Source organism: Sorex araneus, chromosome 7 (genome assembly GCF_027595985.1).
Source record: "Sorex araneus isolate mSorAra2 chromosome 7, mSorAra2.pri, whole genome shotgun sequence".
NCBI lineage: Eukaryota > Metazoa > Chordata > Mammalia > Eulipotyphla > Soricidae > Sorex > Sorex araneus.
The window spans coordinates 1,106,514-1,133,034 of NC_073308.1; positions in this window are offsets into that span (position 1 = coordinate 1,106,514).

Genomic DNA, 26,521 nt, shown 5'->3' on the forward strand with positions numbered 1-26,521 from the left:
CGCAGTGCGTTCTGGTCGCCACGCATGCGCAGTGCGCTCTGGCCACCAGGCATTCGCAATGCGCTCTGGCCCCCACGCATGCGCAGTCCGCGCTGGCCGCCACGCATGCGCTGTGCGCCTTGGCCGCCACGCATGCGCAGTGCGCTCTGGTCGCCACGCATGCGCAGTGCGCCTTGGCCAACACGCATGCGCAGTGCGCTCAGGCGGCCACGCATGTGCAGTGTGCTCTGGCCGTCACGCATGCGCAGTGCGCTCTCGCCTCTCGGCGTGCGCAGTGCGCACTGGCCGCCACGCATGAGAAAGAACAACAACCCTGGTAATGGCAGTCCTTATATACCCTGGTTGCCCCGCCTCTGACCTGGTCTATTGGCTTTCGACAATCACCCGACATGAGGTCGCGCTCATCTATTGGCTCCCGCCAATCACCCCATATGATGTCACTCTGTCATGGCTACCAAGTATGCGAATTGCGCTCTGGCCGCCACGCATGCGCAATGCGCTCTGGCCCCCACGCATGCGCAATGCGCTCTGGCCGCCTCGAATGCGCAGTGCACTCTGGCCGCCACGCATGCGCAGTGTACCTTGGCCGACACAAATGCGCAGTGCGCTCTGGTCGCCACGCATGCGCAATGCGCCTTGGCCAACACGCATGCGCAATGCGCTCTGGCCGCCAGGCATGCGCAGTGCGCTCTGGCCGCCACGCATGCGCTGTCTGCTCTGGCCGACACGCATGCGCAGTGCGCTCTGGCCGCCACGAATGCGCAGTGCGCTCTGGCCCAGACGCATGCGCAGTGCGCTCTGGCCGCCACTCATGCACAGTGCTCCTTGGCCGTCACTAATGCGCAGTGCGCTCTGGCCCCCAAGCATGCAAATGCGCTCTGGCCGCCACAAATGCGCAGTGCGCTCTGGCCCCCACGCATGCACAATGCGCTCTGGCCGCCATGCATGCGCAGTGCGGTCTGGCCCCCACACATGCGCAGTGCGCTCTGGCCGCCACGGAAGCGTGGTTCGCTCTGGCCAACACGCATGCGCAGTGCGCTCTGGCCGCCAGGCTTGCGCAATGAGCTCTGGCCGCCACACATGCGCAATGCGCACTGGCCGCCACGCATGCGCAATGCGCTCTGGCCACCACGCATGTGAAAGAACAACAACCCGGGTAATGGCAGTCCTTATATAGCCTGGTTGCCCCGCCTCTGACGTGGTCTATTGGCTCTCGCCAATCACCCCATATGAGGTCTCTCTATCATGTCCACCATGTATGCGCAATGCGCTCAAGCCGCGAAGCATGCGCAATGCGCTCTGGCTGCCACGCATGCGCAATGAGCTCTGGCCGCCACGCATGAGCAATGCGCTCTGGCCGCCACGCATGCGCAGTGCGCGCTGGCCGCCACGCATGCGCAGTGAGCTCTGGCCGCCATGCATGCGCAGTGCGCTCTGGGCGCCACGCATGTGCAGTGCGCTCTGGCCGCCACGCATGCGCAATGCGCTCTGGCCCCGACGCATCCGCAGTGCGCTCTGGCCGCCACGCATGCGCAGTGCGCTCTGGCCGCCACGCATGTGCAGTGCGCTCTGGCCGCCACGGATGCGCAGTGCGCTGTGGCCGCCACGCATGTGCAGTGCGCTCTGGCCGCCACGCTTGCGCTATGAGCTCTGGCCGCCACACATGCGCAATGCACTCTTGCCGCCATGCATGCACAGTGCGCTCTGGCCGCCACGCATGCGCAATGAGCTCTGGCCTCCACGCATGTGCAATGTGCTCTGGGCGCCATGCATGCGCAGTGCGCTCTGGCCGCCACGCATTCGCAATGCGCTCTGGCCGCCACACATGCTCAGTGCGCTCTGGCCACCACGCATCAGAAAGAACAACAAACCGGGTAATGGTAGTTCTTATATAGCCTGGTTGCCCCGCTTCTGACGTGCTCTATTGGCTCTCGCCAATCACCCCATATGAGGTGGCGCTCATCAATTGGCTCTCGCCAATCACCCCATATGAGGTCGCGCTCATCTATTGGCTCCCGCCAATCACCCCATATGAGGTCACTCTGTCATGACCACCACGCATGCGAAATGCGCTCTGGCTGCCACGCATGCGAAATGTGCTCTGGCCGCCACGCATGAGAAAGAACAACAACCCGGGTAATGGCAGTCCTTATATAGCCTTGTTGCCCCGCCTCTGACATGGTCTATTGGCTTTCGACAATCACCCCACATGAGGTCGCGCTCATCTATTAGCTCCCGCCAATCACCCCATATGAGGTCACTCTGTCATGGCTACCAAGTATGCGCAATGCGCTCTGGCTGCCACGCATGCGCAGTGCGCTCTTGCCGCCACGCATGCGCAATGAGCTCTGCCCCCACACATGCGCAATGCGCTCTGGCCGCCATGCATGCGCAGTGCGCTCTGGCCGCCACGCATGCGCAATGAGACCTGGCATCCACGCATGCGCAATGTGCTCTGGGCGTCACGCATGCGCAGTGTGCTCTGGCCGCCACGCATTCGCAAAGCGCTCTGGCCGCCACACATGCGCAATGCGCTCTGGCCACCACGCAAGAGAAAGAACAACAACCCGGGTAATAGTAGTTCTTATATAGCCTGGTTGCCCCGACTCTGACGTGCTCTATTGGCTCTCGCCAATCACCCCATATGAGGTGGCACTCATCTATTGGCTCCCGCCAATCACCCCATATGAGGTCTCTCTATCATGGCCACCACGTATGCGCAATGCGCTCTGGCCGCCACGCATGCGCAATGCGCTGTGGCCACCACGCATGCGCAGTGCTCTCTGGCCACCACACATGCGCAGTGCGCTCTGGCCGCCACGCATGCGCAGTGCGCTCTGGCCGCCACGCATGCGCAGTGCGCTCTGGCCGCCACGCATGAGAAAGAACAACAACCCGGGTAATGGTAGTTCTTATATAGCCTGGTTGCCCCGCTTCTGACGTGCTCTATTGGCTCTCGCCAATCACACCATATGAGGTGGCGCTCATCAATTGGCTCCCGCCAATCACCCCATATGAGGTCTCTCTATCATGGCCACCACGTATGCGCAATGCGCTCTGGCCGCCACGCATGCGCAATGCGCTCTGGCCGCCACGCATGCGCAGTGCTCTTTGGCCGCCACGCATGCGCAGTGTGCTCTAGCCGCCACGCATGCGCTGTGTGCTCTGGCTGCCACGCATGCGCAGTGCGCTGTGGCCACCACGCATGCGCAGTGCGGTCAGGCCCCCACGCATGCGCAGTGCGCTCTGGCCACCACACTAGCTAGGTGCGCTCTGGCCACCACGCATGCGCAGTGCGCTCTGGCCGCCACGCATGCGCAGTGCGCTCTGGCCGCCAAACATGCGCAGTGCGGTCTGGCCACCACGCATGAGAAAGAACAACAACCCGGGTAATGGCATTCATCTATTGGCTCCCGCCAATCACCCCATATGAGGTCTCTCTATCATGGCCCCCACGCATGCGCTGTGCGCTCTGGACACCACACATGCGCAGTGCGCTCTGGCCGCCACGCATGCGCAGTGCGCTCTGGCCACCACGCATGCGCAATGCGCTCTGGCAGCCACACATGCGCAATGCGCTCTGGCTGCCACGCATGAGAAAGAACAACAACCCGGGTAATGGCAGTCCTTATATAGCCTGGTTGCCCCGCCTCTGACGTGGTCTATTGGCTCTCGCCAATCACCCCATATGAGGTCTCTCTGTCATGTCCACCACGTATGCGCAATGAGCTCTGGCCGCGAAGCATGAGCAATGCGCTCTGGCCGCCACGCATGCGCAATGCTCTCTGGCGGCCACGCATGCGCAATGCGCTCTGGCCACCACGCATGCGCAGTGCGCTCTGGCCGCCACGCATGCGCAGTGCGCTCTGGGCTCCACGCATGCGCAGTGCGCTCTGGTCGCCATGCATGCGCTATGCGCTCTGGCCCCGACGCATGCGCAGTATGCTCTGGCCGCCACGAATTCGCAGTGCTCTCTGGCCGCCATGCATGCGCAGTGTGCTCTGGCCGCCACGCATGCGCTGTGCGCTCTGGCCGCCACGCATGCGCAGTGCGCTCTGGCCGCCACGCATGCGCAGTGCGCTCTGGCCCGCACGCATGCGCAGTGCGCTCTGGCCGCCACGCAAGCGCAGTGCGCTCTGGCCGCCACGCATGTGCAGTGCGCTCTGGCCGCCACGAATGCGCAGTGCGCTCTGGTCGCCACGCATGCGCAGTGCGCCTTGGCTGCCACGCATGCGATGTGCGCTCTGGCCGCCAGGTATGCGCAGTGAGCTCTGGCCGCCACGCATGAGAAAGAACAACAACCCGGGTAATGGCAGTCCCCATAGGAGGTGGCGCTCATCTATTGGCTCTCACCAATCACTCCATATGAGGTGGTGCTCATCTATTGGCTCCCGCTAATCACCCCATATAGGTCACTCTGTCATGGCCGCCACGCATGCAAAATGCGCTCCGGCCGCCACGCATGAGAAAGAACAACAACCCGGGTAATGGCAGTCCTTATATAGCCTGGTTGCCCCGCCTCTGACGTTGTCTATTGCTTTCGACAATCACCCAACATGAGGTCGCGCTCATCTATTGGCTCCCGCCAATCACCCCCTATGAGGTCACTCTGTCATGGCTACCAAGTATGCGCAATGCGCTCTGGCCGCCACGCATGCGCAATGCGCTCTGGCCCCCACGCATGCGCAATGCGCTCTGGCCGCCACGAATACGCAGTGCGCTCTGGCAGCCACGCATGCGCAGTGCGCTCTGGCCGCCACGAATGCGCAGTGCACTCTTGCCGACCCGCATGCGCAGTGCACCTTGGCCGCCATGCATGCGCAGTGCGCTCTGGCCGCCACGCATGCGCAGTGCGACTTCGCCGCCACGAATGCGCAGTTCGCTCTGGTCGCCACACATGCGCAGTGCGCTTTGGCCGCCACGCATGCGATGTGCGCTCTGGCCGCCACGCATGCGCAGTGCGCTCCGGCCGCCAGGCATGCGCAGTGCGCTCTGGCCGCCAAGCATGCGCAATGCGCTCTGGCCCACACGCATGTGGATTGCGCTCTGGCCGCCACGAATGCGCAGTGCGCTCTGCCCCCACACATGCGCGGTGCGCCTTGGCCGCCATACATGCGCAGTGCGTTTGGCCGCCACGCATGCGCAGTGCGCCTTGGCCGCCACGAATGCGCAGTGCGCTCTGTCGCCACGCATGCGCAGTGTGCCTTGGCAGCCACGCATGCGATGTGCTCTCTGGCCGCCACGCATGCGCAGTGCGCTCTGGCCGCTAGGCATGCGCAGTGTGCTCTGCCCGCCACGCATGCACAATGCGCTCTGGCCCCCACGCATGCGCAGTGCGCTCTGGCCGCGACGCATGCGCAGTGCGCTCTGGCCGCCACGCATGCGCAGTGCGCTCTGGCCGCCACGCATGAGAAAGAACAACAACCCGGGTAATGGCAGTCCCCATATGAGGTGGCGCTCATCTATTGGCTCTCACCAATCACCCCATATGAGGTGGTGCTCATCTATTGGCTCCCGCCAATCACCCCATATAGGTCACTATGTCATGGCCGCCACGCATGCGAAATGTGCTCTGGCCACCACGCATGAGATAGAACAACAACCCGGGTAATGGCAGTCCTTATATAGCCTGTTTACCCCGCCTCTGACATGGTCTATTGGCTTTCGACAATCACCCCACATGAGGTCGCGCTCATCTATTGGCTCCCGCCAATCACCCCATATGAGGTCACTCTGTCATGGCTACCAAGTATGCGCAATGCGCTCTGGCCGCCACGCATGCGCAATGCGCTCTGGCCGCCACGCATGCGCAATGCGCTCTGGCCCACACGCATGCGGATTGCGCTCTGGCCGCCACGAATGCGCAGTTCGCTCTGGTCGCCACGCATGCGCAGTGCGCTTTGGCCGCCATGCATGCGCAGTGTGCTCTGGCCGCCAAGCATGCGCAATGCGCTCTGGCCCACACGCATGCGGATTGCGCTCTGGCCGCCACGAATGCGCAGTGCGCTCTGGCCCCCACACATGCGCAATGCGCTCTGGCCGCCACGAATGCGCAGTGCGCTCTGGCCGCCACACATGCGCAGTGCGCCTTGGCCGCCATACATGCGCAGTGCGTTTGTCCGCCACGCATGCGCAGTGCGCCTTGGCCGCCACGAATGCGCAGTGCGCTCTGTCGCCACGCATGCGCAGTGCGCCTTGGCCGCCACGCATGCGATGTGCGCTCTGGCCGCCACGCATGCGCAGTGCGCTCTGGCCGCCAGGCATGCGCAGTGTGCTCTGCCCGCCACGCATGCACAATGCGCTCTGGCCCCCAAGCATGCGCAGTGCGCTCTGGCCGCGACGCATGCGCAGTGCGCTCTGCCAGCCACGCATGCGCAGTGCGCTCTGGCCGCCACGCATGAGAAAGAACAACAACCCGGGTAATGGCAGTCCCCATATGAGGTGGCGCTCATCTATTGGCTCTCACCAATCACCCCATATGAGGTGGTGCTCATCTATTGGCTCCTGCTAATCACCCCATATAGGTCACTCTGTCATGGCCGCCACGCATGCAAAATGCGCTCTGGCCGCCACGCATGAGAAAGAACAACAACCCGGGTAATGGCAGTCCTTATATAGCCTGGTTGCCCCGCCTCTGACGTAGTCTATTGTTTTCGACAATCACCCCACATGAGGTCGCGCTCATCTATTGGCTCCCGCCAATCACCCCATATGAGGTCACTCTGTCATGGCTACCAAGTATGCGCAATGCGCTCTGGCTGCCACGCATGCGCAATGCGCTCTGGCCCCCACGCATGCGCAATGCGCTCTGGCCGCCACGAATACGCAGTGCGCTCTGGCAGCCACGCAAGCGCAGTGAGCTCTGGCCGCCACGAAAGCGCAGTGCGCTCTTGCCGATCCACATGCGCAGTGCGCCTTGGCCGCCATGCATGCGCAGTGCGCTCTGGCCGCCACGCATGCGCAATGGGCCTTCGCCGCCACGAATGCGCAGTGCGCTCTGGCCCCCACACATGCGCAATGCGCTCTGGCCACCACGAATGCGCAGTGCGCTCTGGCCGCCACGCATGCGCAGTGCGCCTTGGCCGCCATACATGCGCAGTGCGCTCTGGCCGCCACGCATGCGCAGTGCGCCTTGGCCGCCACGAATGCGCAGTGCGCTCTGTCGCCACGCATGCGCAGTGCGCCTTGGCCGCCACGCATTCGATGTGCGCTCTGGCCGTCACGCATGCGCAGTGCGCTTTGGCCGCCAGGCATGCGCAGTGTGCTCTGCCCGCCACGCATGCACAATGCGCTCTGGCCCCCACGCATGCGCAGTGCGCTCTGGCCGCGACGCATGCGCAGTGCGCTCTGGCCGCGACGCATGCGCAGTGCGCTCTGGCCGCCACGCATGCGCAGTGCGCTCTGGCCGCCACGCATGAGAAAGAACAACAACCCGGGTAATGGCAGTCCCCATATGAGGTGGCGCTCATCTATTGGCTCTCACCATTCACCCCAAATGAGGTGGTGCTCATCTATTGGCTCCCGCCAATCACCCCATATAGGTCACTATGTCATGGCCGCCACGCATGCGAAATGCGCTCTGGCCGCCACGCATGAGATAGAACAACAACCCGGGTAATGGCAGTCCTTATATAGCCTGTTTACACCGCCTCTGACATGGTCTATTGGCTTTCGACAATCACCCCACATGAGGTCGCGCTCATCTATTGGCTCCCGCCAATCACCCCATATGAGGTCACTCTTTCATGGCTACCAAGTATGCGCAATGCGCTCTGGCCGCCACGCATGCGCAATGCGCTCTGGCCGCCACGCATGCGCAGTGCGCTCTGGCCGCCACGCATGCGCAGTGCGACTTGGCCGCCATGCATGCGCAGTGCGCTCTGGCCGCCACGCATGCGCAGTGCGCCTTGGCCGCCACGAATGCGCAGTGCGCTCTGGTCGCCACGCATGCGCAGTGCGCCTTGGCCTCCATGCATGTGCAGTGCGCTCTGGCCGCCACGCATGCGCAGTGCGCCTTGGCCGCCACGAATGCGCAGTGCGTTCTGGTCGCCACGCATGCGCGGTGCGCTCTGGCCGCCAGGCATGCGCAGTGCGCTCTGGCCCCCATGCATGCGCAGTGCGCGCTGGCCGCCACGCATGCGCAGTGCGCCTTGGCAGCCACGCATGCGCAGTGCGCTCTGGTCGCCACGCATGCGCCGTGCGCCTTGGCCAGCACGCATGCGCAGTGCGCTCTGGCGGCCACGCATGCGCAGTGCGCTCTGGCGGCCACGCATGCGCAGTGCGCTCTGGCCGTCACGCATGTGCAGTGCGCTCTGGCCGACATGAATGTGCATTGCGCTCTGGCCGCCACGCATGCGCAGTGCGCCTTGGCCGCCACGAATGCGCAGTGCGTTCTGGTCGCCACGCATGTGCAGTGCGCTCTGGCCGCCAGGCATGCGCAGTGCGCTCTGGCCCCCACGCATGCGCAGTGCGCTCTGGCCGACATGAATGTGCAGTGCGCTCTGGCCCCCACGCATGCGCAGTGCGCTCTGGCCACAACGCTTGCGCAGTGCGCTCTGGCCCCCACGCATGCGCAGTGCGCTCTGGCCACAACGCTTGCGCAGTGCGCTCTGGCCTCTAGGCATGCGCAGTGCGCTCTGGCCGCCACGCATGAGAAAGAACAACAACGCGGGTAATGGCAGTCCCCATATGAGGTGGCGCTCATCTATTGGCTCTCACCAATCACCCCATATGAGGTGGTGCTCATCTATTGGCTCCCGCCAATCACCCCATATAGGTCAATCTGTCATAGCCGCCACGCATGCGAAATGTGCTCTGGCCGCCACGCATGAGAAAGAACATCAACCCGGGTAATGGCAGTCCTTATATAGCCTTGTTGCCCCGCCTCTGACGTGGTCTATTGGCTTTCGACATTCACCCCACATGAGGTCGCGCTCATCTATTGGCTCCCCCCAATCACCCCATATGAGGTCACTCTGTCATGGCTACCAAGTATGCGCAATGCGCTCTGGCCCCCACGCATGCGCAGTGCGCTCTGGCCCCCACGCATGCGCAGTGAGCTCTGGCCTCCACGAATGCGCAGTGCGCTCTGGCCCCCACGCATTCGCAATGCGTTCTGGCCGCCACGAATGCGCAGTGCGCTCTGGCCCCCACGCATTCGCAATGCGTTCTGGCCGCCACGAATGCGCAGTGCGCTCTGGCCCCCAAGCATGCGCAATGCGCTCTGGCCGCCACGAATGCGCAGTGCGCTCTGTCCCCCACGCATGCGCAATGCGCTCTGGCCGCCACGCATGCGCAGTGCGCTCTGGTCGCCACGCATGCGCAATGCGCTCTGGCCCCCACGCATGCGCAATGCGCTCTGGCCACCAAGAATGCGCAGTGCGCTCTGGCCCCCACGCATTAGAAAGAACAACAACCCGGGTAATGGCAGTCCTTATATAGCCTGGTTGCCCTGCCTCTGACGTGGTCTATTGGCTTTCGACAATCACCCCACATGAGGTGGCGCTCATATATTGGCTCCCGCCATTCACCCCATATGAGGTCACTCTGTCATGGCTACCAAGTATGTGCAATGCGCTCTGGCCGCCACGCATGCGCAATGCGCTCTGACCGCCACGAATGCGCAGTGCGCTCTTGCCCCACGCATGCACAATGCGCTCTGGCCGCCACGAATGCGCAGTGCGCTCTGGCCGCCACGCATGCGCAGTGCGCCTTGGCCGCCATGCATGCGCAGTGCACTCGGGCCGCCACGCATGCGCAGTGCGCCTTGGCCGCCACGAATGCGCAGTGCGCTCTGGCCGCCAGGCATGCGCAGTGCGCCTTGGCTGCCACGCATGCGATGTGCGCTCTGGCCGCTAGGTATGCGCAGTGAGCTCTGGCCGCCACGCATGAGAAAGAACAACAACCCGGGTAATGGCAGTCCCCATATGAGGTGGCGCTCATCTATTGGCTCTCACCAATCACCCCATATGAGGTGGTGCTCATCTATTGGCTCCCGCTAATCACCCCATATAGGTCACTCTGTCATGGCCGCCACGCATGCAAAATGCGCTCTGGCCGCCACGCATGAGAAAGGACAACAACCCGGGTAATGGCAGTCCTTATATAGCGTGGTTGCCCCGCCTCTGACGTAGTCTATTGCTTTCGACAATCACCCCACATGAGGTCGCGCTCATCTATTGGCTCCCGCCAATCACCCCATATGAGGTCACTCTGTCATGGCTACCAAGTATGCGCAATGCGCTCTGGCCGCCACGCATGCGCAATGCGCTCTGGCCCCCACGCATGCGCAATGCGCTCTGGCCGCCACATATACGCAGTGCGCTCTGGCAGCCACGCATGCGCAGTGCGCTCTGGCCGCCACGAATGCGCAGTGCACTCTTGCCGACCCACATGCGCAGTGCGCCTTGGCCGCCATGCATGCGCAGTGCGCTCTGGCCGCCAGGCATGCACAGTGCGCTCTGGCCGCCACGCATGCGCAATGCACTCTGGCCCACACGCATGCGGATTGCGCTCTCGCCGCCACGAATGCGCAGTGCGCTCTGGCCCCCACACATGCGCAATGCGCTCTGGCCGCCACGAATGCGCAGTGCGCTCTAGCCGCCACGCATGCGCAGTGCGCCTTGGCCGCCATACATGCGCAGTGCGCTCTGGCCGCCACGCATGCGCAGTGCGCCTTGGCCGCCACGAATGCGCAGTGCGCTCTGTCGCCACGCATGCGCAGTGCGACTTGGCCGCCACGCTTGCGATGTGCGCTCTGGCCGCCACGCATGCGAGTGCGCTCTGGCCGCCAGGCATGCGCAGTGTGCTCTGCCCGCCACGCATGCACTATGCGATCTGGCCCCCACGCATGCGCAGTGCGCTCTGGCCGCGACGCATGCGCAGTGCGCTCTGGCCGCCACACATGCGCAGTGCGCTCTGGCCGCCACGCATGAGAAAGAACAACAACCTGGGTAATGGCAGTCCCCATATGAGGTGGCGCTCATCTATTGGCTCTCACCAATCACCCCATATGAGGTGGTGCTCATCTATTGGCTCCCGCCAATCACCCCATACAGGTCACTATGTCATGGCCGCCACGCATGCGAAATGCGCTCTGGCCGCCACGCATGAGAAAGAACAACAACCCGGGTAATGGCAGTCCTTATATAGCCTGTTTACCCCGCCTCTGACATGTTCTATTGGCTTTCGACAATCACCCCACATGAGGTCGCGCTCATCTATTGGCTCCTGCCAATCACCCCATATGAGGTCACTCTGTCATGGCTACCAAGTATGCGCAATGCGCTCTGGCCGCCACGCATGCGCAATGCGCTCTGGCCGCCACGCATCCGCATTGCGCTCTGGCCGCCACGCATGCGCAGTGCGACTTGGCCGCCATGCATGCGCAGTGCGCTCTGGCCGCCACGCATGCGCAGTGCGCCTTGGCCGCCACGAATGCGCAGTGCGCTCTGGTCGCCACGCATGTGCAGTGCGCCTTGGCCGCCACGCATCCGCAGTGCGACTTGGCCGCCACGCATGCGCAGTGCGCCTTGGCCGCCACGAATGCGCAGTGCGTTCTGGTCGCCACGCATGCGCTGTGCGCTCTGGCCACCAGGCATGCGCAGTGCACTCTGGCCGCCACGCATGCGCAATGGGCTCTGTCCCCAACGCATGCGCAGTGCGCTCTGGCCGCCACGCATGCGCAGTGCACTCTGGCCGCCACGCATGCGCAGTGCGCCATGGCCGCCACGCATGCGCAATGAGCTCTGGCCCCCACACATGCGCAATGCGCTCTGGCCGCCACGCATGCGCAGTGCGCTCTGGCCGCCACGCATGCGCAATGAGCTCTGGTCTCCACGCATGCGCAATGTGCTCTGGCCGTCACGCATTCGCAGTGCGCTCTGCCCGCCACGCATTCGCAATGCGCTCTGGCCGCCACACATGCGTAATGCGCTCTGGCCACCACGCAAGGAAAGAACAACAACCCGGGTAATGGTAGTTCTTATATAGCCTGGTTGCCCCGCTTCTGACGTGCTCTATTGGCTCTCGCCAATCACCCCATATGAGGTGGCGCTCATCAATTGGCTCTCGCCAATCACCCCATATGAGGTCGCGCTCATCTATTGGCTCCCGCCAATCACCCCATATGAGGTCTCTCTAACATGGCCACCACGTATGCGCAATGCGCTCTGGCCGCCACGCATGCGCAATGCGCTCTGGCCGCCACGTATGCTCAATGCGCTCTGGCCGCCACGAATTCGCAGTGCGCTCTTGCCCCACGCATGCACAATGCGCTCTGGCCGCCACGAATGCGCAGTGCGCTCTGGCCGCCACGCATGCGCAGTGCGCCTTGGCCGCCATGCATGCGCAGTGCACTCGGGCCGCCACGCATGCGCAGTGCGCCTTGGCCGCCACGAATGCGCAGTGCGCTCTGGTCGCCAGGCATGCGCAGTGCGCCTTGGCTGCCACGCATGCGATGTGCGCTCTGGCCGCCAGGTATGCGCAGTGAGCTCTGGCCGCCACGCATGAGAAAGAACAACAACCCGGGTAATGGCAGTCCCCATATGAGGTGGCGCTCATCTATTGGCTCTCACCAATCACCCCATATGAGGTGGTGCTCATCTATTGGCTCCCGCTAATCACCCCATATAGGTCACTCTGTCATGGCCGCCACGCATGCAAAATGCGCTCTGGCCGCCACGCATGAGAAAGAACAACAACCCGGGTAATGGCAGTCCTTATATAGCGTGGTTGCCCCGCCTCTGACGTAGTCTATTGCTTTCGACAATCACCCCACATGAGGTCGCGCTCATCTATTGGCTCCCGCCAATCACCCCATATGAGGTCACTCTGTCATGGCTACCAAGTATGCGCAATGCGCTCTGGCCGCCACGCATGCGCAATGCGCTCTGGCCCCCACGCATGCGCAATGCGCTCTGGCCGACACGAATACGCAGTGCGCTCTGGCAGCCACGCATGCGCAGTGCGCTCTGGCCGCCACGAATGCGCAGTGCGCTCTTGCCGACCCACATGCGCAGTGCGCCTTGGCCGCCATGCATGCGCAGTGCGCTCTGGCCGCCACGCATGCGCAGTGCGCTCTGGCCGCCAGGTATGCACAGTGCGCTCTGGCCGCCACGTATGCGCAGTGCGCTCTGGTCGCCACGCATGCGCAGTGCGCTCTGGCCCCCATGCATGCGCAATGCGCTCTGGCCGCCACGAATGCGCAGTGCGCTCTGGCCGCCACGCATGCGCAGTGCGCCTTGGCCGCCATACATGCGAAGTGCGCTCTGGCCGCCACGTATGCGCAGTGCGCCTTGGCCGCCACGCATGCGCAGTGCGCTCTGTCGCCACGCATGCGCAGTGCGCCTTGGCCGCCACGCATGCGATGTGCGCTCTGGCCGCCACGCATGCGCAGTGCGCTCTGGCCGCCAGGCATGCGCAGTGTGCTCTGCCCGCCACGCATGCACAATGCGCTCTGGCCCCCACGCATGCGCAGTGCGCTCTGGCCGCGACGCATGCGCAGTGCGCTCTGGTCGCGACGCATGCGCAGTGCGCTCTGGCCGCCACGCATGCGCAGTGCGCTCTGGCCGCCACGCATGAGAAAGAACAACAACCCGGGTAATGGCAGTCCCCATATAGGTGGCGCTCATCTATTGGCTCTCACCATTCACCCCATATGAGGTGGTGCTCATCTATTGGCTCCCGCCAATCACCCCATACAGGTCACTATGTCATGGCCGCCACGCATGCGAAATGCGCTCTGGCCGCCACGCATGAGATAGAACAACAACCCGGGTAATGGCAGTCCTTATATAGCCTGTTTACCCCGCCTCTGACATGGTCTATTGGCTTTCGACAATCACCCCACATGAGGTCGCGCTCATCTATTGGCTCCCGCCAATCACCCCATATGAGGTCACTCTTTCATGGCTACCAAGTATGCGCAATGCGCTCTGGCAGCCATGCATGCGCAATGCGCTCTGGCCGCCACGCATGCGCAGTGCGATCTGGCCGCCACGCATGCGCAGTGCGACTTGGCCACCATGCATGCGCAGTGCGCTCTGGCCGCCACGCATGCGCAGTGCGCCTTGGCCGCCACGAATGCGCAGTGCGCTGTGGTCGCCACGCATGCGCAGTGCGCCTTGGCCTCCATGCATGTGCAGTGCGCTCTGGCCGCCACGCATGCGCAGTGCGCCTTGGCCGCCACGAATGCGCAGTGCGTTCTGGTCGCCACGCATGCGCGGTGCGCTCTGGCCGCCAGGCATGCGCAGTGCGCTCTGGCCCCCATGCATGCGCAGTGCGCGCTGGCCGCCACGCATGCGCAGTGCGCCTTGGCAGCCACGCATGCGCAGTGCGCTCTGGTCGCCACGCATGCGCAGTGCGCCTTGGCCAGCACGCATGCGCAGTGCGCTCTGGCGGCCACGCATGCGCAGTGCGCCTTGGCCGCCACGAATGAGCAGTGCGTTCTGGCCGCCACGCATGCGCAGTGCGCTCTGGCCGCCAGGCATGCGCAGTGCGCTCTGGCCCCCACGCATGCGCAGTGCGCTCTGGCCGACATGAATGTGCAGTGCGCTCTGGCCCCCACGCATGCGCAGTGCGCTCTGGCCCCCACGCTTGCGCAGTGTGCTCTGGCCCCCACGCATGCGCAGTGCGCTCTGGCCACAACGCTTGCGCAGTGCGCTCTGGCCTCTAGGCATGCGCAGTGCGCTCTGGCCGCCACGCATGAGAAAGAACAACAACCCGGGTAATGGCAGTCCCCATATGAGGTGGCGCTCATCTATTGGCTCTCACCAATCACCCCATATGAGGTGGTGCTCATCTATTGGCTCCCGCCAATCACCCCATATAGGTCAATCTGTCATAGCCGCCACGCATGCGAAATGTGCTCTGGCCGCCACGCATGAGAAAGAACATCAACCCGGGTAATGGCAGTCCTTATATAGCCTTGTTGCCCCGCCTCTGACGTGGTCTATAGGCTTTCGACATTCACCCCACATGAGGTCGCGCTCATCTATTGGCTCCCCCCAATCACCCCATATGAGGTCACTCTGTCATGGCTACCAAGTATGCGCAATGCGCTCTGGCCCCCACGCATGCGCAGTGCGCTCTGGCCCCCACGCATGCGCAGTGCGCTCTGGCCTCCACGCATGCGCAGTGCGCCTTGGCCGCCACGAATGCGCAGTGCGCTCTGGCCCCCACGCATTCGCAATGCGTTCTGGCCGCCACGAATGCGCAGTGCGCTCTGGCCCCCAGCATGCGCAATGCGCTCTGGCCGCCACGAATGCGCAGTGCGCTCTGTCCCCCACGCATGCGCAATGCGCTCTGGCCGCCACGCATGCGCAGTGCGCTCTGGTCGCCACGCATGCGCAATGCGCTCTGGCCCCCACGCATGCGCAATGCGCTCTGGCCACCAAGAATGCGCAGTGCGCTCTGGCCCCCACGCATTAGAAAGAACAACAACCCGGGTAATGGCAGTCCTTATATAGCCTGGTTGCCCTGCCTCTGACGTGGTCTATTGGCTTTCGACAATCACCCCACATGAGGTGGCGCTCATATATTGGCTCCCGCCATTCACCCCATATGAGGTCACTCTGTCATGGCTACCAAGTATGTGCAATGCGCTCTGGCCGCCACGCATGCGCAATGCGCTCTGACCGCCACGAATGCGCAGTGCGATCTTGCCCCACGCATGCACAATGCGCTCTGGCCGCCACGCATGCGCAGTGCGCCTTGGCCGCCATGCATGCGCAGTGCACTCGGGCCGCCACGCATGCGCAGTGCGCCTTGGCCGCCACGAATGCGCAGTGCGCTCTGGTCGCCAGGCATGCGCAGTGCGCCTTGGCTGCCACGCATGCGATGTGCGCTCTGGCCGCCAGGTATGCGCAGTGAGCTCTGGCCGCCACGCATGAGAAAGAACAACAACCCGGGTAATGGCAGTCCCCATATGAGGTGGCGCTCATCTATTGGCTCTCACCAATCACCCCATATGAGGTGGTGCTCATCTATTGGCTCCCGCTAATCACCCCATATAGGTCACTCTGTCATGGCCGCCACGCATGCAAAATGCGCTCTGGCCGCCACGCATGAGAAAGAACAACAACCCGGGTAATGGCAGTCCTTATATAGCGTGGTTGCCCCGCCTCTGACGTAGTCTATTGCTTTCGACAATCACCCCACATGAGGTCGCGCTCATCTATTGGCTCCCGCCAATCACCCCATATGAGGTCACTCTGTCATGGCTACCAAGTATGCGCAATGCGCTCTGGCCGCCACGCATGCGCAATGCGCTCTGGCCCCCACGCATGCGCAATGCGCTCTGGCCGACACGAATACGCAGTGCGCTCTGGCAGCCACGCATGCGCAGTGCGCTCTGGCCGCCACGAATGCGCAGTGCGCTCTTGCCGACCCACATGCGCAGTGCGCCTTGGCCGCCATGCATGCGCAGTGCGCTCTGGCCGCCACGCATGCGCAGTGCGCTCTGGCCGCCAGGCATGCACAGTGCGCTCTGGCCGCCACGCATGCGCAATGCACTCTGGCCCACACGCATGCGGATTGCGCTCTCGCCGCCACGAATGCGCAGTGCGCTCTGGCCCCCACACATTTGCAATGCGCTCTGGCCGCCACGAATGCGCAGTGCGCTCTAGCCGCCACGCATGCGCAGTGCGCCTTGGCCGCCATACATGCGCAGTGCGCTCTGGCCGCCACGCATGCGCAGTGCGACTTGGCCGCCACGAATGCGCAGTGCGCTCTGTCGCCACGCATGCGCAGTGCGACTTGGCCGCCACGCTTGCGATGTGCGCTCTGGCCGCCACGCATGCGCAGTGCGCTCTGGCAGCCAGGCATGCGCAGTGTGCTCTGCCCGCCACGCATGCACAATGCGCTCTGGCCCCCACGCATGCGCAGTGCGCTCTGGCCGCGACGCATGCGCAGTGCGCTCTGGCCGCCACGCATGCGCAGTGCGCTCTGGCCGCCACGCATGAGAAAGAACAACAACCTGGGTAATGGCAGTCCCCATATGAGGTGGCGCTCATCTATTGGCTCTCACCAATCACCCCATATGAGGTGGTGCTCATCTATTGGCTCCCGCCAATCACCCCATACAGGTCACTATGTCATGGCCGCCACGCATGCGAAATGCGCTCTGGCCGCCACGCATGAGAAAGAACAACAACCCGGGTAATGGCAGTCCTTATATAGCCTGTTTACCCCGCCTCTGACATGGTCTATTGGCTTTCGACAATCACCCCACATGAGGTCGCGCTCATCTATTGGCTCCTGCCAATCACCCCATATGAGGTCACTCTGTCATGGCTACCAAGTATGCGCAATGCGCTCTGGCCGCCACGCATGCGCAACGCGCTCTGGCCGCCACGCATCCGCATTGCGCTCTGGCCGCCAAGCATGCGCAGTGCGACTTGGCCGCCATGCATGCGCAGTGCGCTCTGGCCGCCACGCATGCGCAGTGCGCCTTGGCCGCCACGAATGCGCAGTGCGCTCTGGTCGCCACGCATGTGCAGTGCGCCTTGGCCGCCACGCATCCGCAGTGAGACTTGGCCGCCATGCATGCGCAGTGCGCTCTGGCCGCCACGCATGCGCAGTGCACCTTGGCCGCCACGAATGCGCAGTGCGTTCTGGTCGCCACGCATGCGCAGTGCGCTCTGGCCCCCACGCATGAGAAAGAACAACAACCCGGGTAATGGCAGTCCTTATATAGCGTGGTTGCCCCGCCTCTGACGTAGTCTATTGCTTTCGACAATCACCCCACATGAGGTCGCGCTCATCTATTGGCTCCCGCCAATCACCCCATATGAGGTCACTCTGTCATGGCTACCAAGTATGCGCAATGCGCTCTGGCCGCCACGCATGCGCAATGCGCTCTGGCCCCCACGCATGCGCAATGCGCTCTGGCCGACACGAATACGCAGTGCGCTCTGGCAGCCACGCATGCGCAGTGCGCTCTGGCCGCCACGAATGCGCAGTGCGCTCTTGCCGACCCACATGCGCAGTGCGCCTTGGCCGCCATGCATGCGCAGTGCGCTCTGGCCGCCACGCATGCGCAGTGCGCTCTGGCCGCCAGGCATGCACAGTGCGCTCTGGCCGCCACGCATGCGCAATGCACTCTGGCCCACACGCATGCGGATTGCGCTCTCGCCGCCACGAATGCGCAGTGCGCTCTGGCCCCCACACATTTGCAATGCGCTCTGGCCGCCACGAATGCGCAGTGCGCTCTAGCCGCCACGCATGCGCAGTGCGCCTTGGCCGCCATACATGCGCAGTGCGCTCTGGCCGCCACGCATGCGCAGTGCGACTTGGCCGCCACGAATGCGCAGTGCGCTCTGTCGCCACGCATGCGCAGTGCGACTTGGCCGCCACGCTTGCGATGTGCGCTCTGGCCGCCACGCATGCGCAGTGCGCTCTGGCAGCCAGGCATGCGCAGTGTGCTCTGCCCGCCACGCATGCACAATGCGCTCTGGCCCCCACGCATGCGCAGTGCGCTCTGGCCGCGACGCATGCGCAGTGCGCTCTGGCCGCCACGCATGCGCAGTGCGCTCTGGCCGCCACGCATGAGAAAGAACAACAACCTGGGTAATGGCAGTCCCCATATGAGGTGGCGCTCATCTATTGGCTCTCATCAATCACCCCATATGAGGTGGTGCTCATCTATTGGCTCCCGCCAATCACCCCATACAGGTCACTATGTCATGGCCGCCACGCATGCGAAATGCGCTCTGGCCGCCACGCATGAGAAAGAACAACAACCCGGGTAATGGCAGTCCTTATATAGCCTGTTTACCCCGCCTCTGACATGGTCTATTGGCTTTCGACAATCACCCCACATGAGGTCGCGCTCATCTATTGGCTCCTGCCAATCACCCCATATGAGGTCACTCTGTCATGGCTACCAAGTATGCGCAATGCGCTCTGGCCGCCACGCATGCGCAACGCGCTCTGGCCGCCACGCATCCGCATTGCGCTCTGGCCGCCAAGCATGCGCAGTGCGACTTGGCCGCCATGCATGCGCAGTGCGCTCTGGCCGCCACGCATGCGCAGTGCGCCTTGGCCGCCACGAATGCGCAGTGCGCTCTGGTCGCCACGCATGTGCAGTGCGCCTTGGCCGCCACGCATCCGCAGTGAGACTTGGCCGCCATGCATGCGCAGTGCGCTCTGGCCGCCACGCATGCGCAGTGCACCTTGGCCGCCACGAATGCGCAGTGCGTTCTGGTCGCCACGCATGCGCAGTGCGCTCTGGCCCCCACGCATGAGAAAGAACAACAACCCGGGTAATGGCAGTCCTTATATAGCGTGGTTGCCCCGCCTCTGATGTAGTCTATTGCTTTCGACAATCACCCCACATGAGGTCGCGCTCATCTATTGGCTCCCGCCAATCACCCCATATGAGGTCACTCTGTCATGGCTACCAAGTATGCGCAATGCGCTCTGGCCGCCACGCATGCGCAATGCGCTCTGGCCCCCACGCATGCGCAATGCGCTCTGGCCGACACGAATACGCAGTGCGCTCTGGCAGCCACGCATGCGCAGTGCGCTCTGGCCGCCACGAATGCGCAGTGCGCTCTTGCCGACCCACATGCGCAGTGCGCCTTGGCCGCCATGCATGCGCAGTGCGCTCTGGCCGCCACGCATGCGCAGTGCGCTCTGGCCGCCAGGCATGCACAGTGCGCTCTGGCCGCCACGCATGCGCAATGCACTCTGGCCCACACGCATGCGGATTGCGCTCTCGCCGCCACGAATGCGCAGTGCGCTCTGGCCCCCACACATTTGCAATGCGCTCTGGCCGCCACGAATGCGCAGTGCGCTCTAGCCGCCACGCATGCGCAGTGCGCCTTGGCCGCCATACATGCGCAGTGCGCTCTGGCCGCCACGCATGCGCAGTGCGACTTGGCCGCCACGAATGCGCAGTGCGCTCTGTCGCCACGCATGCGCAGTGCGACTTGGCCGCCACGCTTGCGATGTGCGCTCTGGCCGCCACGCATGCGCAGTGCGCTCTGGCAGCCAGGCATGCGCAGTGTGCTCTGCCCGCCACGCATGCACAATGCGCTCTGGCCCCCACGCATGCGCAGTGCGCTCTGGCCGCGACGCATGCGCAGTGCGCTCTGGCCGCCACGCATGCGCAGTGCGCTCTGGCCGCCACGCATGAGAAAGAACAACAACCTGGGTAATGGCAGTCCCCATATGAGGTGGCGCTCATCTATTGGCTCTCACCAATCACCCCATATGAGGTGGTGCTCATCTATTGGCTCCCGCCAATCACCCCATACAGGTCACTATGTCATGGCCGCCACGCATGCGAAATGCGCTCTGGCCGCCACGCATGAGAAAGAACAACAACCCGGGTAATGGCAGTCCTTATATAGCCTGTTTACCCCGCCTCTGACATGGTCTATTGGCTTTCGACAATCACCCCACATGAGGTCGCGCTCATCTATTGGCTCCTGCCAATCACCCCATATGAGGTCACTCTGTCATGGCTACCAAGTATGCGCAATGCGCTCTGGCCGCCACGCATGCGCAACGCGCTCTGGCCGCCACGCATCCGCATTGCGCTCTGGCCGCCAAGCATGCGCAGTGCGACTTGGCCGCCATGCATGCGCAGTGCGCTCTGGCCGCCACGCATGCGCAGTGCGCCTTGGCCGCCACGAATGCGCAGTGCGCTCTGGTCGCCACGCATGTGCAGTGCGCCTTGGCCGCCACGCATCCGCAGTGAGACTTGGCCGCCATGCATGCGCAGTGCGCTCTGGCCGCCACGCATGCGCAGTGCACCTTGGCCGCCACGAATGCGCAGTGCGTTCTGGTCGCCACGCATGCGCAGTGCGCTCTGGCCCCCACGCATGAGAAAGAACAACAACCCGGGTAATGGCAGTCCTTATATAGCGTGGTTGCCCCGCCTCTGACGTAGTCTATTGCTTTCGACAATCACCCCACATGAGGTCGCGCTCATCTATTGGCTCCCGCCAATCACCCCATATGAGGTCACTCTGTCATGGCTACCAAGTATGCGCAATGCGCTCTGGCCGCCACGCATGCGCAATGCGCTCTGGCCCCCACGCATGCGCAATGCGCTCTGGCCGACACGAATACGCAGTGCGCTCTGGCAGCCACGCATGCGCAGTGCGCTCTGGCCGCCACGAATGCGCAGTGCGCTCTTGCCGACCCACATGCGCAGTGCGCCTTGGCCGCCATGCATGCGCAGTGCGCTCTGGCCGCCACGCATGCGCAGTGCGCTCTGGCCGCCAGGCATGCACAGTGCGCTCTGGCCGCCACGCATGCGCAATGCACTCTGGCCCACACGCATGCGGATTGCGCTCTCGCCGCCACGAATGCGCAGTGCGCTCTGGCCCCCACACATTTGCAATGCGCTCTGGCCGCCACGAATGCGCAGTGCGCTCTAGCCGCCACGCATGCGCAGTGCGCCTTGGCCGCCATACATGCGCAGTGCGCTCTGGCCGCCACGCATGCGCAGTGCGACTTGGCCGCCACGAATGCGCAGTGCGCTCTGTCGCCACGCATGCGCAGTGCGACTTGGCCGCCACGCTTGCGATGTGCGCTCTGGCCGCCACGCATGCGCAGTGCGCTCTGGCAGCCAGGCATGCGCAGTGTGCTCTGCCCGCCACGCATGCACAATGCGCTCTGGCCCCCACGCATGCGCAGTGCGCTCTGGCCGCGACGCATGCGCAGTGCGCTCTGGCCGCCACGCATGCGCAGTGCGCTCTGGCCGCCACGCATGAGAAAGAACAACAACCTGGGTAATGGCAGTCCCCATATGAGGTGGCGCTCATCTATTGGCTCTCACCAATCACCCCATATGAGGTGGTGCTCATCTATTGGCTCCCGCCAATCACCCCATACAGGTCACTATGTCATGGCCGCCACGCATGCGAAATGCGCTCTGGCCGCCACGCATGAGAAAGAACAACAACCCGGGTAATGGCAGTCCTTATATAGCCTGTTTACCCCGCCTCTGACATGGTCTATTGGCTTTCGACAATCACCCCACATGAGGTCGCGCTCATCTATTGGCTCCTGCCAATCACCCCATATGAGGTCACTCTGTCATGGCTACCAAGTATGCGCAATGCGCTCTGGCCGCCACGCATGCGCAACGCGCTCTGGCCGCCACGCATCCGCATTGCGCTCTGGCCGCCAAGCATGCGCAGTGCGACTTGGCCGCCATGCATGCGCAGTGCGCTCTGGCCGCCACGCATGCGCAGTGCGCCTTGGCCGCCACGAATGCGCAGTGCGCTCTGGTCGCCACGCATGTGCAGTGCGCCTTGGCCGCCACGCATCCGCAGTGCGACTTGGCCGCCATGCATGCGCAGTGCGCTCTGGCCGCCACGCATGCGCAGTGCACCTTGGCCGCCACGAATGCGCAGTGCGTTCTGGTCGCCACGCATGCGCAGTGCGCTCTGGCCGCGACGCATGCGCAGTGCGCTCTGGACGCCACGCATGAGAAAGAACAACAACCTGGGTAATGGCAGTCCCCATATGAGGTGGCGCTCATCTATTGGCTCTCACCAATCACCCCATATGAGGTGGTGCTCATCTATTGGCTCCCGTCAATCACCCCATACAGGTCACTATGTCATGGCCGCCACGCATGCGAAATGCGCTCTGGCCGCCACGCATGAGAAAGAACAACAACCCGGGTAATGGCAGTCCTTATATAGCCTGTTTACCCCGCCTCTGACATGGTCTATTGGCTTTCGACAATCACCCCACATGAGGTCGCGCTCATCTATTGGCTCCTGCCAATCACCCCATATGAGTTCACTCTGTCATGGCTACAAAGTATGCGCAATGCGCTCTGGCCGCCACGCATGCGCAACGCGCTCTGGCCGCCACGCATCCGCATTGCGCTCTGGCCGCCACGCATGCGCAGTGCGACTTGGCCGCCATGCATGCGCAGTGCGCTCTGGCCGCCACGCATGCGCAGTGCGCCTTGGCCGCCACGAATGCGCAGTGCGCTCTGGTCGCCACGCATGTGCAGTGCGCCTTGGCCGCCACGCATCCGCAGTGCGACTTGGCCGCCATGCATGCGCAGTGCGCTCTGGCCGCCACGCATGCGCAGTGCACCTTTGCCGCCACGAATGCGCAGTGCGTTCTGGTCGCCACGCATGCGCTGTGCGCTCTGGCCGCCAGGCATGCGCAGTGCGCTCTGGCCGCCACGCATGCGCAATGGGCTCTGTCCCCAACGCATGCGCAGTGCGACTTGGCCGCCACGCATGCGCAATGCGCTCTGGGCCCCACGCATGCGCAGTGCGCTCTGGCCGCCACGCATGCGCAGTGCGCCATGGCCGCCACGCATGCGCAATGAGCTCTGACCCCACACATGCGCAATGCGCTCTGGCCGCCATGCATGCGCAGTGCGCTCTGGCCACCACGCATGCGCAATGAGCTCTGGTCTCCACGCATGCGCAATGTGCTCTGGCCGTCACGCATTCGCAGTGCGCTCTGCCCGCCACGCATTCGCAATGCGCTATGGCTGCCACACATGAGAAAGAACAACAACCCGGGTAATGGCAGTCCTTATATAGCCTGTTTACCCCGCCTCTGACATGGTCTATTGGCTTTCGACAATCACCCCACATGAGGTCGCGCTCATCTATTGGCTCCCGCCAATCACCCCATATGAGGTCACTCTGTCATGGCTACCAAGTATGCGCAATGCGCTCTGGCCGCCACGCATGCGCAATGCGCTCTGGCTGCCACGCATGTGCAGTGCGCTCTGGCCGCCACGCATGCGCAGTGCGACTTGGCCGCCATGCATGCGAAGTGCGCTCTGGCCGCCACGCATGCGCAGTGCGCCTTGGTCGCCACGAATGCGCAGTGCGCTCTGGTCGCCACGCATGCGCAGTGCGCCTTGGCCGCCACGAATGCGCAGTGCGTTCTGGTCGCCACGCATGCGCAGTGCGCTCTGGCCGCCAGGCATGCGCAATGCGCTCTGGCCCCCACGCATGCGCAGTCCGCGCTGGCCGCCACGCATGAGCTGTGCGCCTTGGCCGCCACGCATGCACAGTGCGCTCTGGTCGCCACGCATGCGCAGTGCGCCTTGGCCTCCACGAATGCGCAGTGCGCTCTGGTCGCCACGCATGCGCAGTGCGCCTTGGCCAATACGCATGCGCAGTGCGCTCAGGCGGCCACGCAAGCGCAGTGTGCTCTGGCCGTCACGCATGCGCAGTGCGCTCTCGCCTCTCGGCATGCGCAGTGCGCACTGGCCGCCACGCATGAGAAAGAACAACAACCCTGGTAATGGCAGTCCTTATATACCCTGGTTGCCCCGCCTCTGACCTGGTCTATTGGCTTTCGACAATCACCCGACATGAGGTCGCGCTCATCTATTGGCTCCCGCCAATCACCCCATATGATGTCACTCTGTCATGGCTACCAACTATGCGAATTGCGCTCTGGCCGCCACGCATGCGCAATGCGCTCTGGCCCCCACGCATGCGCAATGCGCTCTGGCCGCCACGAATGCGCAGTGCACTCTGGCCGCCACGCATGCGCAGTGTACCTTGGCCGACACAAATGCGCAGTGCGTTCTGGTCGCCACGCATGCGCAATGCGCCTTGGCCAACACGCATGCGCAATGCGCTCTGGCCGCCACGCATGCGCAGTGCGCTCTGGCCGCCACGCATGCGCTGTCTGCTCTGGCCGACACGCATGCGCAGTGCGCTCTGGCCGCCACGAATGCGCAGTGCGCTCTGGCCCAGACGCATGCGCAGTGCGCTCTGGCCGCCACTCATGCACAGTGCTCCTTGGCCGTCACTAATGCGCAGTGCGCTCTGGCCCCCAAGCATGCGCAATGCGCTCTGGCCGCCACAAATGCGCAGTGCGCTCTGGCCCCCACGCATGCACAATGCGCTCTGGCCGCCATGCATGCGCAGTGCGGTCTGGCCCCCACACATGCGCAGTGCGCTCTGGCCGCCACGGAAGCGTGGTTCGCTCTGGCCAACACGCATGCGCAGTGCGCTCTGGCCGCCATGCTTGCGCAATGAGCTCTGGCCGCCACACATGCGCAATGCGCACTGGCCGCCACGCATGCGCAATGCGCTCTGGCCACCACGCATGTGAAAGAACAACAACCCGGGTAATGGCAGTCCTTATATAGCCTGGTTGCCCCGCCTCTGACGTGGTCTATTGGCTCTCGCCAATCACCCCATATGAGGTCTCTCTATCATGTCCACCATGTATGCGCAATGCGCTCAAGCCGCGAAGCATGCGCAATGCGCTCTGGCCACCACGCATGTGAAAGAACAACAACCCTGGTAATGGCAGTCCTTATATACCCTGGTTGCCCCGCCTCTGACCTGGTCTATTGGCTTTCGACAATCACCCCACATGAGGTGGCGCTCATATATTGGCTCCCGCCATTCACCCCATATGAGGTCACTCTGTCATGGCTACCAAGTATGTGCAATGCGCTCTGGCCGCCACGCATGCGCAATGCGCTCTGACCGCCACGAATGCGCAGTGCGCTCTTGCCCCACGCATGCACAATGCGCTCTGGCCGCCACGAATGCGCAGTGCACTCTGGCCGCCACGCATGCGCAGTGCGCCTTGGCCGCCATGCATGCGCAGTGCACTCGGGCCGCCACGCATGCGCAGTGCGCCTTGGCCGCCACGAATGCGCAGTGCGCTCTGGTCGCCAGGCATGCGCAGTGCGCCTTGGCTGCCAAGCATGCGATGTGCGCTCTGGCCGCCAGGTATGCGCAGTGAGCTCTGGCCGCCACACATGAGAAAGAACAACAACCCGGGTAATTGCAGTCCCCATAGGAGGTGGCGCTCATCTATTGGCTCTCACCAATCACCCCATATGAGGTGGTGCTCATCTATTGGCTCCTGCTAATCACCCCATATAGGTCACTCTGTCATGGCCGCCACGCATGCAAAATGCGCGCTGGCCGCCACGCATGAGAAAGAACAACAACCCGGGTAATGGCAGTCCTTGTATAGCCTGGTTGCCCCGCCTCTGACGTAGTCTATTGCTTTCGACAATCACCCCACATGAGGTCGCGCTCATCTATTGGCTCCCGCCAATCACCCCATATGAGGTCACTCTGTCATGGCTACCAAGTATGCGCAATGCGCTCTGGCCGCCACGCATGCCCAATGCGCTCTGGCCCCCACGCATGCGCAATGCGCTCTGGCCGCCACGAATACGCAGTGCGCTCTGGCAGCCATGCATGCGCAGTGAGCTCTGGCCGCCACGAATGCGCAGTGCGTTCTTGCCGAACCGCATGCGCAGTGCGCCTTGGCAGCCATGCATGCGCAGTGCGCTCTGGCCGCCACGCATGCGCAGTGCTCCTTCGCCGCCACGAATGCGCAGTTCGCTCTGGTCGCCACGCATGCGCAGTGCGACTTGGCCGCCACGCATGCGACGTGCGCTCTGGCCGCCACGCATGCGCAGTGCGCTCTGGCCGCCACGCATGCGCAGTGCGCTCTGGCCGCCACGCATGCGCAATGCGCTCTGGCCCACACGCATGCGGATTGCGCTCTGGCCGCCACGAATGCGCTGTTCGCTCTG